A 15,721-nucleotide genomic window follows, 5' to 3' on the forward strand; every position below is an offset into this window, starting at 1 on the left:
TTCTTTTGCCGTGCAAAAGCTCTTTAGTTTAATTAGATCCCATTTGTCTATTCTGGCTTGTGTTGCCATTGCTTTTGGTATTTTAGTCATGAAGTACTTGCCCATGCCTATGTCCTGAATGGTATTGCCTAGGTTTTCTTCTAGGATTTTTATGGTTTTAGGTCTAACATGTAAGTCTTCAATCCATCTTGAATTAATTTTTGTATAAAGCATAAGGAAGAGATCCAGTTTCAGCTTTCTACATATGGCCAAGTTTTCCCGGCACCATTTATTAAATAGGGAATCCTTTCCCCATTTCTTGTTTTTGTCAGGCTTGTCAAAGATCAGATGGTTGTAGATGTGTGGTATTATTTCTGAGGGCTCTGTTCTGTTCCATTGGTGTATATCTCTGTTTTGGTACCAGTACCATGCTGTTTTGGTTACTGTAGCCTTGTAGTATAGTTTGAAGTCAGGTAGCATGATGCCTCCAGCTTTGTTCTTTTTGCTTATGATTGTCTTGGCAACGTGGGCTCTTTTTTGGTTCCATATGAACTTTAAAGTAGTTTTTTTCCAATCCCATGAAGAAAGTCTTTGGTAGCTTGATGGGGATGGCATCCAATCTATAAATTACCTTGGGCAGTATGGCCATTTTCACAATATTGATTCTTCCTATCCATGAGCATGGAATGTTCTTCCATTTGTTTGTGTCCTCTTTTATTTAGTTGAGCAGTGTTTGTAGTTCTCCTTGAAGAGGTCCTTCACATCCCTTGTAAGTTGGTTTCCTAGGTATTTTATTCTCTTTGTAGCAATTGTGAATGGGAGTTCACTCACGATTTGGCTGTTTGCCTGTTATTGGTGTATAAGAATGCTTGTGATTTTTGCACATTGATTTTGTATCCTGAGACTTTGCTGAAGTTGCTAATCAGCTTAAGGATATTTTGGGCTGAGACGATGGGGTTTTCTAAATACACAATCATGTCATCTGCAAAAGGGGCAATTTGACTTCCTCTTTTCCTAATTGAATAGTCTCTATTTCTTTCTCTTGCCTGATTGCCCTGGCCAGAACTTCCAACACTATGTTGAATAGGAGTGGTGAGAGAGGGCATCCTTGTCTTGTGCTTGTTTTCCAAGGGAATGCTTCCAGTTTTTGCTCATTCAGTATGATATTGGCTGTGGGTTTGTCATAAATAGCTCTTATTATTTTGAGATACATTCCATCAATACCTATTTTATTGTGAGTTTTTAGCTTGAAGTGCTGTTGAATTTTGTCGAGGCCTTTTCTGCATCTATTGAAATGATTATGTGGTTTTTGTTGTTGGTTCTGTTTACATGATGCATTATGTTTATTGATTTGAGTATGTTGAACCAGCCTTGCATCCCAGGGATGAAGCCAACCTGATCATGGTGGATAAGCTTTTTGATGTGCTGCTGGATTCAGTTTGCCAGTATTTTATTGAGGATTTTTGTATTGATGATCATCAGGGATATTGGTCTAAAATTCTCTTTTTTGGTTGTGTCTCTGCCCAGCTTTGGTATCAGGATGATGCTGTCCTCATGAAATGAGTTAGGGAGGATTCCCTCTTTTTCTACTGATTGGAATAGTTTCAGAAAGAGTGGTACCAGCTCCTCTTTGTACCTCCAGTATAATTTGGCTGTGAATCTGTCTGGTCCTGGACTTCTTTTTGTGGGTAGGCTATTAACTATTGCCTCAATTTCAGAGCCTGTTATTGGTCTATTCAATGATTCAGCTTCTTCCTGGTTTAGTCTTGGGAGGGTGTATGTGTCCAGGAATGTATCCATTTCTTCTAGATTTTCTAGTTTACTTGCGTAGAGCTGTTTATAGTATTCTCTGATGGTAGTTTGTATTTCTGTGAGATCAGTGGTGATATCCCCTTTCTCCTTTTTTATTGCATCTATTTGATTCTTCTCTCTTTTCTTCTTTACTAGTCTTGCTAGCAGTCTATCAATTTTGTTGATCTTTTCAAAAAACCAGCTCCTGGATTCATTGATTTTTTGAAGGGTTTTTTGTGTCTCTATCTCCTTCTTCTTCTGCTCTGATCTTAATTATTTCTTGCCTTCTGCTAGCTTTTGAGTTAGTTTGTTCTTGCTTCTCGAGTTCTTTTAATTATGATGTTAGGGTGTCAATTTTAGATCTTTCCTGCCTTCTCTTGTGGGCATTTAGTGCTATAAATTTCCCTCTACACACTGCTTTGAATGTGTCCCAGAGATTCTGGTATGTTGTGTCTTTGTTCTTATTGGTTTCAAAGAACACCTTTATTTCTGCCTTCATTTCGTTATTTACCCAGTAGTCTATCAGGAGCAGTTGTTCAGTTTCCATGTAGTTGCACAGTTTTGAGTGGGTTTCTTAATCCTGAGTTCTAATTTGATTGAACTGTGGTCTGAGAGACAATTTGTTGTGATTTGTATTATTTTACATTTGCTGAGGAGTGCTTTACTTCCAATTATGTGGTCAATTTTAGAATAAGTGTGATGTGGTGCTGAGAAGAATGTATATTCTGTTGACTTGGGGTGGAGCGTTCTGTAGATGTCTATTAGGTCTGCTTGGTGCAGAACTGAGTTCAAGTCCTGGATATCCTTGTTAACCTTCTGCCTCGTTAGAGACCTACTCTTTGTAGGTCTCTAAGGACTTGCTTTATGAATCTGGGTGCTCCTGTATTGGGTGCACATATACCTAGGATACTTAGCTCTTCCTGTTGAATTGATCCCTTTTTCATTATGTAATGGCCTTCTTTGTCTCTCTTGATCTTTGTTGGTTTAAAGTCTGTTTTACCAGAGACTAGGATTGCAACCCCTGCTTTTTGTTGCTTTCCATTTGATTGGTAGATCTTCCTCCATCCCTTTATTTTGAGCCTATGTGTGTCTCTGCACGTGAGCTGGTTCTCCTGAATACAGCACACCAGTGGGTCTTGACTCTTTATCCGATTTGCCAGTCTGTGTCTTTTAATTGGGGCATTTAGCCTATTTACATTTAAGGTTAATGTTGTTATGTGTGAATTTGATCCTGTCATTATGATGTTAGCTGGTTATTTTGCTCGTTAATTGATGCAGTTTCTTCATAGCATCCATGGTCTTTATAATTTGGCATGTTTTGGCAGTGGCTGGTACTGATTGTTCCTTTCCATGTTTAGTGCTTCCTTCAGGAGCTCTTGTAAGGCAGGCCTGGTGGTGACAAAATCTCTCAGCATTTTCTTGTCTGTAAAGGATTTTATTTCTCCTTCACTTATGAAGCTTAGTTTGGCAGGATATGAAATGCTGGATAGAAAATTCTTTTCTTTAAGAATGTTGAATGTTGGCCCCCACTCTCTTCTGGCTTGTAGGGTTTCTGCTGAGAGATCCACTGTTAATCTGATGGGCTTCCCTTTGTGGGTAACCCGACCTTTCTCTCTGCCTGCCCTTAACATGTTTTCCTTCATTTCAACCTTGGTGAATCTGCCAATTATGTGTCTGGGGGTTGTTCTTCTCTTTATGGTGTTGTGTGTATTTCCTGAATTTGAATGTTGGCCTGCCTTTCTAGTTTGGGGAAGTTCTCCTGCATAATATCCTGCAGAGTGTTTTCCAACTTGGTTCCATTCTCCCCGTCACTTTCAGGTACACCAATCAGACGTAGATTTGGTCTTTTCACATAGTCTTATATTTCTTGGGGGCTTTGTTTGTTTGTTTTTACTGATTTTTCTCTAAACTTCTCTTCTCGCTTTATTTCATTAATTTGATCTTCAATCACTGATACCCTTTCTGCCACTTGATCGAATCGGCTATTGAAGCTTGTGCATTCGTCATGTAGTTCTCATGCCATGGTTTTCAGCTCCGTCAGGTCATGTAAGGTCTTCTCTACACTGTTTGTTCTAGTTAGCCATTCATCTAACTCTTTTTCAAGGTTTTTAGCTTCCTTGCGATGGGTTCATTGAACATGCTCCTTTGACTCAGAGAAGTTTGTTATTACCGACCTTCTGAAGCCTACTTTTGTTAACTCATCAAAGTCATTCTCCGTCCAGCTTTGTTCCGTTGCTGGCAAGGAGTTGTGATCCTTTGGAGGAGAAGAGGCGCTCTGGTTTTTAGAATTTTCAGCTTTTCTGCTCTGGTTTCTCCCCATCTTTGTGATTTTATCTACCTTTGGTCTTTGATGTTGGTGACCTACAGATGGCGTTTTGGTGCGGATGTCCTTTTCATTGATGTTGATGCTATTCCTTTTTGTTTGTTAGTTTTCCTTCTAACAGTGAGGTCCCTCAGCTGCAGGTCTGTTGGAATTTGCTGGAGGTCCACTCCAGACCCTTTTTGCCTGGGTATCACCGGTGGATGCTGCAGAATAACAAATATTGCAGAACAGCAAATATTGCTGCCTGGTCCCTCCTCTGGAAGCTTCGTCCCAGAGTAGCACCCAGCTGTATGAGGTGTCTGTCGGCCCCTACTAGGAGGTGTCTTCCAGTTAGGCTACATGGGGGTCAGGGACCCACTTAAGGAGGCAGTCTATCCGTTCTCAGAGTTCAAACACTGGTTTGGGAGAACCACTGCTCTCTTCACATCTGTCAGACAGGGACGTTTAAGTCTGCAGAAGTTTCTGCTGCCTTTTGTTCAGCTATTCCCTGCCCACAGATGTGGAGTCTATAGAGGCAGTAGGCCTTGCTGAGCTGCTGTGAGCTCTGCCAGTTAGAGCTTCCCCCGCCACTTTGTTTACCTACTGAAGCCTCAGCAATGGCAGACGCCCCTCCCCCATCCAGGCCGCAACCCCATAGGTCTATCTCAGACTGATGCACTAGCAGTGAGCAAGGCTCCGTGGGTGTGGGATCCACTGAGCCAGGCATGGAAGAGAACTTCGTGGTCTGCTGGTTGCTAAGACCATGGGAAAGTGCAATATTGGGACAGGAGTGTCCTGTTTTTTTCACATACAGTCTGTTACGGTTTCCCTTGGCTAGGAAAGGAAATTCCCCGACCCCTTGTGCGTTGGAAATCCCCCGACACCTTGCCTTGCTTCAGCTCGCCCTCTGTGGGCTGTACCCACTGTCCAACCAGTCTCAGTGAGATGAACCAGGTACCTCAATTGGAAATGCAGAAATCACCCATCTTCTGCGTTGATCATGCTGGGAGCTGCAGGCTGGAGCTGTTCTTATTTGGCCAACTTGGAACAGGGGACTGACTGAATTTAATATATGAAAACAATAGCATTCCAACCTAGTGGAAAAGAATAGTTTCTTAATAAATGGTACTGGAACAATTGGCAATCCATATGTGCCATTTTGGATTACAATCCACATCATCCAAAAATAGTAAGTTAGACGTCTCTATAAAAATTTCAGATGCATGAAAGATAAGTGGGAAAAAAGATTTTAAAATATTAGAAAACATAGGAGATTACATTTGCAACTTTAAGGCTGAGGATACCATTTTCACCAACATAGCAAACTCAGAAATTATAAAATAATAGAGAAACATAATTGACTATATAAAGAATTTTCAGGGAGAGCAACTTAAGATGGTTGAGTAGACACAGTCAGGAGAAACATTTGCCACTGATGGATCAGGACATCAGGCAGACTGAGCGCACTTCTAGCAGACCTTCAGAGGGAAGGCATTGAGAGTGAATGGAGGAAAGATACAGATGCTAGGCTGAAGGGAGGTGAAGCTTGGAACAGCACTGGGAGTCATTCCTAGCCCCCAACAACTCTTGGGGAATAAGTGAGTTGAATAGGCAAGGAGCAACCCACTCTTGCCACGGGTCTCTGTAATCGTGGCACCAGGAGATGCCATGATCCCCATGGACACTTGAGCTGGCAGAGAGAGCTGCTTAGAGAAGTGGTAGGGGCAGAACTCCAGCCTATGTGGAGCCCAGAGGGTTTGGTATGGGAGGATCTGTAGTGGAGCACAGCCAGGGATGACCATCCCCAAGGCTCACCTTGTTCCCCTGGGAGACCTTAGCCCAAGGGGAACTGTCAGACCTGAACAGTGCAGGGCAGTCTTGCCCTTGAGATAGGGCTGGTCTGACCTGAGCACCCTTTGGTCTGCTGGTCTCTCTTGGGACCACAGCATGGCTGCACCTGCTTGCAGTGCAGCCTTGGATGCCCACGTGGTGTGCCTTTTGGGGGGCTCCCAGCATAGTTCCTGCACTGGTAGATTGTGACTTACTGGCAGAGAGCTTCAGCAGAGCAGCACCAGTCTGCTTGCACCCTTCCCCAACTGCAGCCTCCCCCATGCCACTTTGCCTGTACGCAGTCACCCATAGCCAATGCCCAAATTGTTTTGCCAGCACGAGTGTGCGGGGCAGACATTGCCTCCACTTCTCTATCAGTGTATGGGAGCATGTTGACCCTGCCAGGCCACTGACGCCAGCATGAGTGCACCTCGCCCCCATCCCCCGCACTGTGCTGGTATTGCCATCAGAGCATTTGCAGGCACACAGACAGAGAGCCCTACACTTGCTGGCACCCCGCTCCTTCACCAACACTGCTGCCAGGGTGAACTATGCATGGTCACCAGTGGACTCACTCGGCACCCTGTGCTGCCACAGCTGCCCACATGAACATGCACATAGAAGGCACACATAGTCCTGTGCCCACCAGTGCCCCGCTCCTGTGCTAACACTGCCACTGGTATGAGTGCACGTGTGGATGCTGGAGGGACATCCTGGCCCTTCCCCTGTTCTGTGTTGCCATTGCTGCCACTGCAGATACTGCCTTTGCAAACACTCACATGGAGGCCAGCACCCCTGCAACCACCAACCCCCTGCTGCAGCCAAAAAGAATGTACCCAACCACACTGCCATTGTTGCTGGCATGTGCAAATGAGGGCAGATCCTACTGCCACTGCTCTATGAAGCACTTTGGCCAGCACCACCTATTGGAATGTTGTGGCCAGTGGACCAGGAACACGTTGGTTTCTTCAGTGCAGCAGGTTCCTAAACATGAGGGGCTAAAAACAAAGTCAAGGGCCCAATACCAGGCTCCCACAGTTAGAACAAGCAGTCCATGAGTCCTGAACTAAGCCTTGGCCCCCGAAAATCTTTCAGCGTATGCCACAATCAACCCCCAAGGACATTAAATAGAATTTAAAAAACCAAAGGACAGCAACTTCAAAGACTGAAGGAACATCAGCCTACGAAGATGACAAAGAACCCATGTGAGAACTCTGACAATTCAAAAAGCAAGAGTGTCTTTTTTTTTTTTTTTTTTTCCACAGTCTTGCTCTGTCACTCAGGCTAGAGTGCAGTGGCACAACCATGGCTTACTGCAACCTCCGCCTTCCAGTTTCAAATCATGCCTCAGCCGCCTGAGTAGCTGGGACCACATGCATATGCCACCAAACCTGGCTAATTTTTGTATTTTTAGTAGAGACAGGGTTTCAAATGGGTTTTTGCCATGTTGGCCAGGCTGGTCTTGAACCCCTGACCTCAAGTGATCTGCCCATCTTAGCATCCCAAAGTGCTGGGATTACAGGATTGAGTCACTGTGCCCAGTGAATCGTGTCTTCTTACCTGCAAACAACCACACTAGTTCTCTAGCAATGGTTCTTAACCAGGCCAAGATGGCTGAAATAACAGTAATAGAATTCAGAATATAGAAGGAACAAAGATCATTGATATGCAGGAGAAGGTCAAAACCCAATCCAAAAAGTCTAAGAATTACAATAAAATAATACAGAAGCTGAGAGATAAAATGGCCATTATAATAAAGAACCAAAGTGATCTGATAAAGCTGAAAAAACACACTGTAAGAATTTCATAATGCATTTGCAAGTATTAATAACAGAACAGACCAAGCTGAGGGAAGAATCTCAGAGCATGAATACTGGCTCTCTGAAATAATCAGAGAAAAATAAAAAAAAAAGAATAAACAAAAAATCTCCAAGAAATATGGAATTATGTAAAGAGATCTAATCTGTGATTCACTTGTGTCCCTGAAAGAAAGGGACAAAAACCAAGCAACTTGGAAAACATATTTGAGGATATCATAACTGACAATTTCCCCAACCTTGCTAGAGAGGCCAATGTTCAAATTCAGGAAATGCAGATAATCCCTGTGAAATACTAAACGAGAAGACCACCTCTAAGACACATAGACATCAGACTCTCCAAGATTGCAATGACAGAAAAAATGGTAAATCAACTAGAGAGAAGGGGCAGGTCATCTACAAAGGGAACCCATCAGGCTAACAGCAGACCTGTCAGCAGAATCCCTGTAAAGCAGAAGAGATAGGGGGCCTATGTTAAGCATCTTAAAATAATTTTCAACCAAGAATTTCATATCCAGCCAAACTAAGCTTTATAAGTGCAAGACAAATAAGATCATTTTCAGACAAGCAAATGCTAAAAATTTGTTACCACCAGACCTGCCTTACAAGAGGTTCTGAAGGGAGTGTTAAATATAGAAAGACCATTATCAGCCACTACAAAAACACACTTAAGTATATACACAAGTGACACTATGAACAACCACATAATCAACTTTGCATAATAACCAGCTAACAACATGATGACAGGATCAAATTCACACATATCAATACTAACCTTGAATGTAAATGGGATAAATGCCCCCAATTAAAAGCCACAGAGTGGCGAGTTGAATAAAGAAGCAAAACTCAAGGTTTTGCTGTCTTCAAGAAACCCATCTCACATGTAATGATACCCATAAGCTCAAAGCAAAGGGATAGAGAAAAATCTACCAAGCAAACAGAAAAAAGCAGGTATTGCTGTTCTAATTTCAGACAAAACAGACTTTAACAAAGATCAAAAAAAGACAAAGAAGGACATTATATAATGTTAAAGGGGTGAATTCAATAAAGGGGTCAATTCAACAAGAAGACCTAACTGCCCTAAATATGTATGCACCCAACACAGGAGCACCCAGATTCATAAAGCAAGTTCTTAGAGATCTAAAAAGAGATTTAGGTAACTACACAATAATAGTGGGAGACTTTAATACCTGACTGACAGTTTTAGGCAGATCATTGAGACAGAAAACTTACAAAGATATCTGGGACCTTTACACTTGACTAAATGGACCTTATGGACATCTACAGAGCTCTCCACCCAAAAAACAACAAAATGTACATTCTTGTTTCCTGCACATGCCACATACTCTAAAGTCAACCACACAATTGGGGCTAAAACAATATTCAGTATATTAAAAAAAGAAATCACAGCAACCACACTCTTGAACCACAATACCATAAACATAGAAATAAATGCTAAGAAAATCTCTCAAAATGATACAATTAAGTGGAAATTAAACAACCTGGGTCCTGAATGACTTTTGGGTAAATAATGAAATTAAGGCAGTAATCAAGAAATTATTTGAACCTGATGAGAAAAAAAGATATAACATACCAGAATCTCTTGGACATAGCCAAGGCAGTTAAAAGAGAAGTTTATAGCACTATACACCCACATCAGAAAGTTAGAAAGATCTCAGATTAATGACTTAACTTCACAACTAGAGGAACTAGAGAAGCAAGACCAAATCAACTCCAAATCTAGCAGAAGACAAGACATAACCAAAATCAGAGCAGAGCTGAAGGAAATTGAGTCATGAAAAATCATACAAAAGATCAATGAATCCAGGAGCTGCTTCTTTGAAAGAATTATCAAGATAGACCACTAGCTAGACTAATAAAGAAAAAAAGAGAGAAGATACAAATAAGCACAATCAAGGATGACAAAGAGGACATTACCACTGACCCCACAGAAATACAAAAAAAAAAAACAAAAAAGCCAACCCTCAGAGATTATTACAGTTTCAGTAGAAATGGTTTCAGTAGAACAAATAAGATCCTTTTAGACAAGTAAATACTAAGAGAATTAGCATTTTCTTGTTTGCAAAGGATCTTATTTGTCCTTCACTTATAAAGCTTAGTTTGGGTGGAAATGAAATTCTCGGTTGAATTTTTTTATGAACTCCTCTATTTCCACAAGCTAGAAAACCTAGAAAAAAAATGGATAAATTCCTGGAAACATACAACCTCCCAAAAAAAGAACCAGAAAGAGATTGAATCCTTGAATGGACCAATAATGAGTTCTCAGATTGAATCAGTAATAAAAAGCCTGCCAACCAGGAAAAGCCCAGGACCAGATGGATTCATAGCTGAATTCTGTGAGAGGTATAAAAAAGAGCTGGTACCATTCCTACTGAAGCTATTCTAAAAAATTGAAGAAGAAGGACTCCTCCCTACTCATTCTATGAGGTTAACCTCATCCTGATACCAAAAATCTGGCAGAGACACACACACACACACACGCACACACACACACACACACAGAAAACTTCAGCCAATATTCTTGATGAACACAGATGCGAAAATACTCAGCAAAGTATTGAAGGAACATGCTTCAAAACAATAAGAGCCATCTATGACAAACCCACAGCCAACATCATACTGAACAGGCAAAAGCTGGAAGCATTCCCCTTGAAAATCAAAACAAGACAAAGATGTCCACTCTCACTACTCTCATTCAACCTTGTACTGGAAGTCCTAGCAAGAGCAACCAGGCAAGAGAAAAAAAATAAGAGGCATCCAAAAAGAAAAAGAGGAAGTCAAATTATCCCTGCTTGCAGGCTACATGATTCTATATCTAGAGAATCCCTAGTCTCTACCCAGAAGCTCCCTGATCTAATAAATAATTTCAGCAAAGTTTCAAGACACAAAATCAATGTAGAAAAATCAGTAACATTCCTATACACTAACAATATCGAAGCTGAGAGCCAAACCAAGAATGCAATCTCACTTACAATAGCCACAAAAAGAATAAAATACCTAGGAAAATAGCTAACCAAGGGGGGCGAAAGACCTCTACAATGAGAATTACAACTCACTTCTCAAAGAAATCAGAGATGACAAACAAATGGAAAAATATTCCATGCTTATGTATAGGGAGAATCAATATTGTCAAAATGGCCATAATGCCCAAAGAAATGTGCAGATTCAATCCTATTCCTATCAAGCTACCAATGACATTATTCACAGAACTAGAAAAAACTATTTTAGAATTGATATGTAACCAAAAAAGAGTCTAAATAGCCAAGGCAATCCTAAGCAAAAAGAAGAAAGCTGGAGGCATCACATTACCTGACTTCAAACTATACTATGGGGCTACAATAACCAAAACAGCCTGGTACAGCTACCAAAACAGACACACATACCAATGTAACAGAATAGAGACCCCAGAAATAATGCCACATACCTACACCCATCTAATCTTTGACAAAATTGGCAAAAACAGCAATGGGGGAAAGACGTTCTATTCAATAAATGACACTGGGATCACTGGCTAGCCATATGCGGAAGATTGAAACTGGACTTCTTCCTTACACCATATATAAAAATCAACTCAAGATAGATTAAATACTTAAATCTAAAATGAAAATCTGTAAAAACCCTAGAAGATAAGCTAGGAAATACCATTCTGGATATAGGCCCCTGGCAAAGATTTCATGATGAAGATGCCAAAACCAATTGCAACCAAAGCAAAATTTGACAAATGGGACCTAATTAAACTAAGGAGCTTCTGTACAACAAAAGAACTCTCAAGAAAGTAAACAGACAACCTACAGAATGGGAAAAAACATTTGTAAACTATGCATTCAACAAAGGTCTAATATCCAGAATCTACTAATATAAGGAGCTTGAACAAATTTTACAAGCAAAAAACAAACAACCCCATCAAAACTGGGCAAAGGACATGAACAGACACTTTCAAGAGAAGCCATACATGCAGCCAACAAGCATATGAAAAAATGCTCCACATCACTAATCGTTAGAGAAATGCAAATCAAAAGCACCATGAGATACCACCTCCCACCAGTCAGAATGAGTCAGAATGGCTATTAATAAAAAGTCAAAAAATAAAGATGCTGATGAGGTTGTGGAGAAAAGAGAATGCTATGTACTGCTGATGGGAGTGTAAATTATTTTAGTCATTGTGGAAGCAGTTTGCTGATTTCTCAAAGAACTTAAAACAGAACTACCATTCAACCCAGAAATCCCATTATTGGGTATATACCCAAAGGAATATAAGTTGTTCTGCAATAAAGACACATGCACACATATGTTCTTTGCAGCACTATTCACAATAACAAAGACATGGAATCAACCTAAATGGCCATCAATCGTAGACTGATTAAAGAAAATGTGATACATATACACCATGGAATACTACACAGCCATAAAAAGAACAAGATCATGTTCATTACAGCAACATGGATGGAGCTGGAGGTCATTATCCTAAGCAAATTAACACTGGAATAGCAAACCAAATACCACACATTCTCACTTATAAATGAGAGTTAAACATTGAGTATACATGGACACAAAGAGGGAAACAACAAACACTAGGGTCTACTTGAGGTAGTGGGTGGGAGGAGAGTGAGCATCAAAAAACTACCTATTGGGTACTATGCTTTTCGCCTGGGTGACCAAACCCCATGATATTCAATTTACCTATATAACACACCTTCACATTTACTCCTGAACCTAAAAGTTAAAAAAAAAAGAAGTCTCATCTTTCTTTGACATAGTTAACAAGGAGACCACTTAAGATATGATCACTCATTCTGCTTGTACCCTCATCACACACTCCTTCTATATGATTACTCTGAGATCTATGGTATAAGTCATTGACAGAGAATCCAAGTACTGTGGACTTTGTGACTCCTTGGTAACCACCTATTGGGTAGAGAGCATCCTAGGATTTTCCATGGGTCTTGTTCCTGGCCTTCTGGGTGACATAATTTCTTTGTGGCTATGTAACTCACTGGCCTACCTCATCAATACCTGGACAGGGTTTCTATCAGGAATGAAATGAAGAGTTATTCTCAAGCTGTCACAGGATTTTTTTGCTAGTATGTTGACCTACCTCTTTGTACTTGTCTCCAGTCTTATGGTTTTCAACACCTGTGGTCTTGCTGGTGAATGCCCTCCTTACTCTCCAAGATATTCTTTGATAGATTATTGGTGCATGCTACACAAAAAGGGAAATATGAACCGAGGAAATAGCTTGTTTTTCTGGAAGATCCCTCTTGGGAAGACTTATTCTTGCCTGACAATGTAAATTTGAAGATGTAAGGCAGGAACACTGACTTTTCTGTAGTCCCAGATGCACAGAATTAAGGGAGAGAGTGTGGATTTATTTATATTGTGGCACAATTTTTAAATAATCATTTAATCTTGGGAAAAATTTTTAAAAATCCTAAATTTAAACAAAAAGAAAATGCACATGCAGTTATTTCTCTTTGTTATTTGGGAGTATAGCAAAGGTAAGGAATTTGTAGGGAGGGAAGAGGTAATCGAAGAGTAAGAGATTACATAACAATGTCATAATAAAAAATAGTATGTAGCATACCCAATTTAGTTAAAATGCATCAAAAAACCAAACACCGCATGTTCTCACTCATAGGTGGGAATTGAACAATGAGAACACATGGACACAGGAAGGGGAACATCACACTCTGGGGACTGTTCTGGGGTGTGGGGAGGGGGGAGGGATAGCATTAGGAGATATACCTAATGCTAAATGACGAGTTAATGGGTGCAGCACACCAACATGGCACATGTATACATATGTAACAAACCTGCACATTGTGCACATGTACCCTAAAACTGAAAGTATAATAAGAAAAATAATAATAAAGATATGTATTAAAAGATGGCCACAAAATTTTTGTTAATGATAGATTCCTCAGAAGTTTGTATTTCATGTGATTTTTTTCACTGATGTCCTTATACTTTTGTATTTTGCTCATGTTTTAAATTATAAAGATGTATTATTTATTTAATTAGAAATAGAAGTTTCACTGTAATAAATAAAAATGAAACAAAATGCATTTGTCAACTCAAAGGAATTTATTTTAAAAATCTGACATCCAGTGAGAAGGTGAAGACTTACAGTTGCTGAAGGTAGAGAACACCTGACGTAAATAGTGGGAGGAGGGCCGGGAACACTTCCTGAGCCACAGAGAAGACACACCTAAAACTGAGTTAGAATCAGGGAAAGAAAAATTTTTTCAGCCATTCGTCTTGGGGTTGGGATCAAGACAAATGCTGTGAGCAGGGAAATAATTCTCTAAGTCCTAAAGTAGATGTAAGCCATTGCTTGGTTTATCTTCAACAGAAAATAACAACAAAACCCAAACTGTATAGAGTCCCAATTCTGGAGCTGAAGACGTAGGAAATATTTTAAATAGCAAAACGTTTCAATGTACTTCTCTAGTTTTTAGATAAAAAGTCATTCAAAAGGAGAAATCAGAAAATGAAGAATTTTGTCCCCATTCAAGGGGGAAAAAAGTTTAAACTAGTCATCATTCGGATATAGGATGAAAGAACTGATTTCAGACTGTTTTTCCAATAGGACCAGCACCACCAGTAAGAAAGACATGATCAGTTCCCCAGAGATTGTGTCAAAGAAAAGTTGTACTCTTATATTCTGTAAGAATTGCTGCATTGAGATGACTTTCAAAGAAATTCCCAAGAAAGAAAAATCACAACATTCTGTTCTCAAGGTGATAAAGACCTGCTTCCCAGCCTGAACCCTGGCTTTGGAATGAGGTACTTGGGAAGCAGTTTTATCTAAAACCTATTTCGCTTATCAAGTTAGGGTATGCAAGCTTTCTATTCTTTCTTACTCTTAGTTATTTCATCTATAAAATGGGAGTGCTGATAACACAGTGCAGAAAAGAATACGTACCTGACTTTATGTGTATGTAGCATAATTCAAATGTAAGCGTAATCATGAAAATATTGATTAGAATGGGCAAAGTGCACAAATGTCACAACCAAAGTAACTTAAATAAATGTATTTTTTCCTCAAAAGCCATGATTATAAGCTACTTGAGATCACTGGGGAGACCTGTTAAAATAAATAGCAGCTGAGAAGATTTTAAATGTAGAGTCTTAAACCATGAAACGCAGAGGAATGTCAGAAATAAGCTAGTTCAATGTATTTATTTTACTAACACAACTAAGGCTGTGAAGGTAGTAAAGATAGTTGATCAAGGTTGAATGGCTTCTTGGTGATCATTTTGGGACTAAAATTCCCTTGACTCTCCACCTAGTGTTTTCCTCCTCACAAGCGAGAAAAAATTCACTGTAATAGAGACCCCCAACCCAACTGCAAGATGCAGCTTATAAAGTCTTTCTTGACTACTCCTTACTACCTCCCTATCCATAGAAGTGACCTCCACCAGTCTGATAGTTCTTAAGGGGCAGAAACCATGGTGTATCCATCTCTCTGGCTGAATACAGAGAGAGAGATGGTGTTTTCACCATCTCAGACTTCCACTGGTGCTCAGGATACATGGAGCAGCATCAGGGGAGTAAGGAAAAATCTGGAGCTCTCTGATCATTTCAGAGGCCTCTCCTGGCGCTCATGGATTAGGGTAAACCACAAGCCCATGACTGCTACACAGAAATGTGGAGCAGCCCTTCTATTGATACGGAGAAGATAACTATGATTTCTATTTCACTTTCTTGTAAGTCTTGGAAATGCAGGCCCAGATCTTGGTCAGGCAGGAAATCACTCTGTTTGATAGAGTGAGTGGCAACCTGGGCCTTGTCTCTAAACTCCTTCTGCTTATGTAGGATGTGCCTGAATGTTCTGACAAAGTCAGGAGCTGCCTGGGCTGTGGCTGGGCTTTCAAAAACCTTCCAAAATCAGGCCTGAAAACCCTCAGGAATGTGAGATACATCATGAGCCATCATGTGGAGCTGGAAGAGAGGTGCATGTGGCAGCGCAGGTGGAATATCC

At 40.4% G+C, this 15,721-nt stretch overlaps 1 long non-coding RNA gene and 1 pseudogene across 1 annotated transcript in view; both read left to right on the top strand.

Moving 5' to 3' along the window:
• Positions 1–15,721, top strand: part of LOC134731655 (uncharacterized) — a 281,433-nt gene that overhangs the window by 50,724 nt on the left and 214,988 nt on the right. The gene's annotated exons all lie outside the window — the stretch shown is intronic.
• LOC129491261 (mitochondrial carrier homolog 2-like) lies at positions 12,569–13,069 on the top strand (annotated as a pseudogene).

This window comes from Symphalangus syndactylus, chromosome 10 (assembly GCF_028878055.3).
Source record: "Symphalangus syndactylus isolate Jambi chromosome 10, NHGRI_mSymSyn1-v2.1_pri, whole genome shotgun sequence".
NCBI classification, from domain to species: domain Eukaryota; kingdom Metazoa; phylum Chordata; class Mammalia; order Primates; family Hylobatidae; genus Symphalangus; species Symphalangus syndactylus.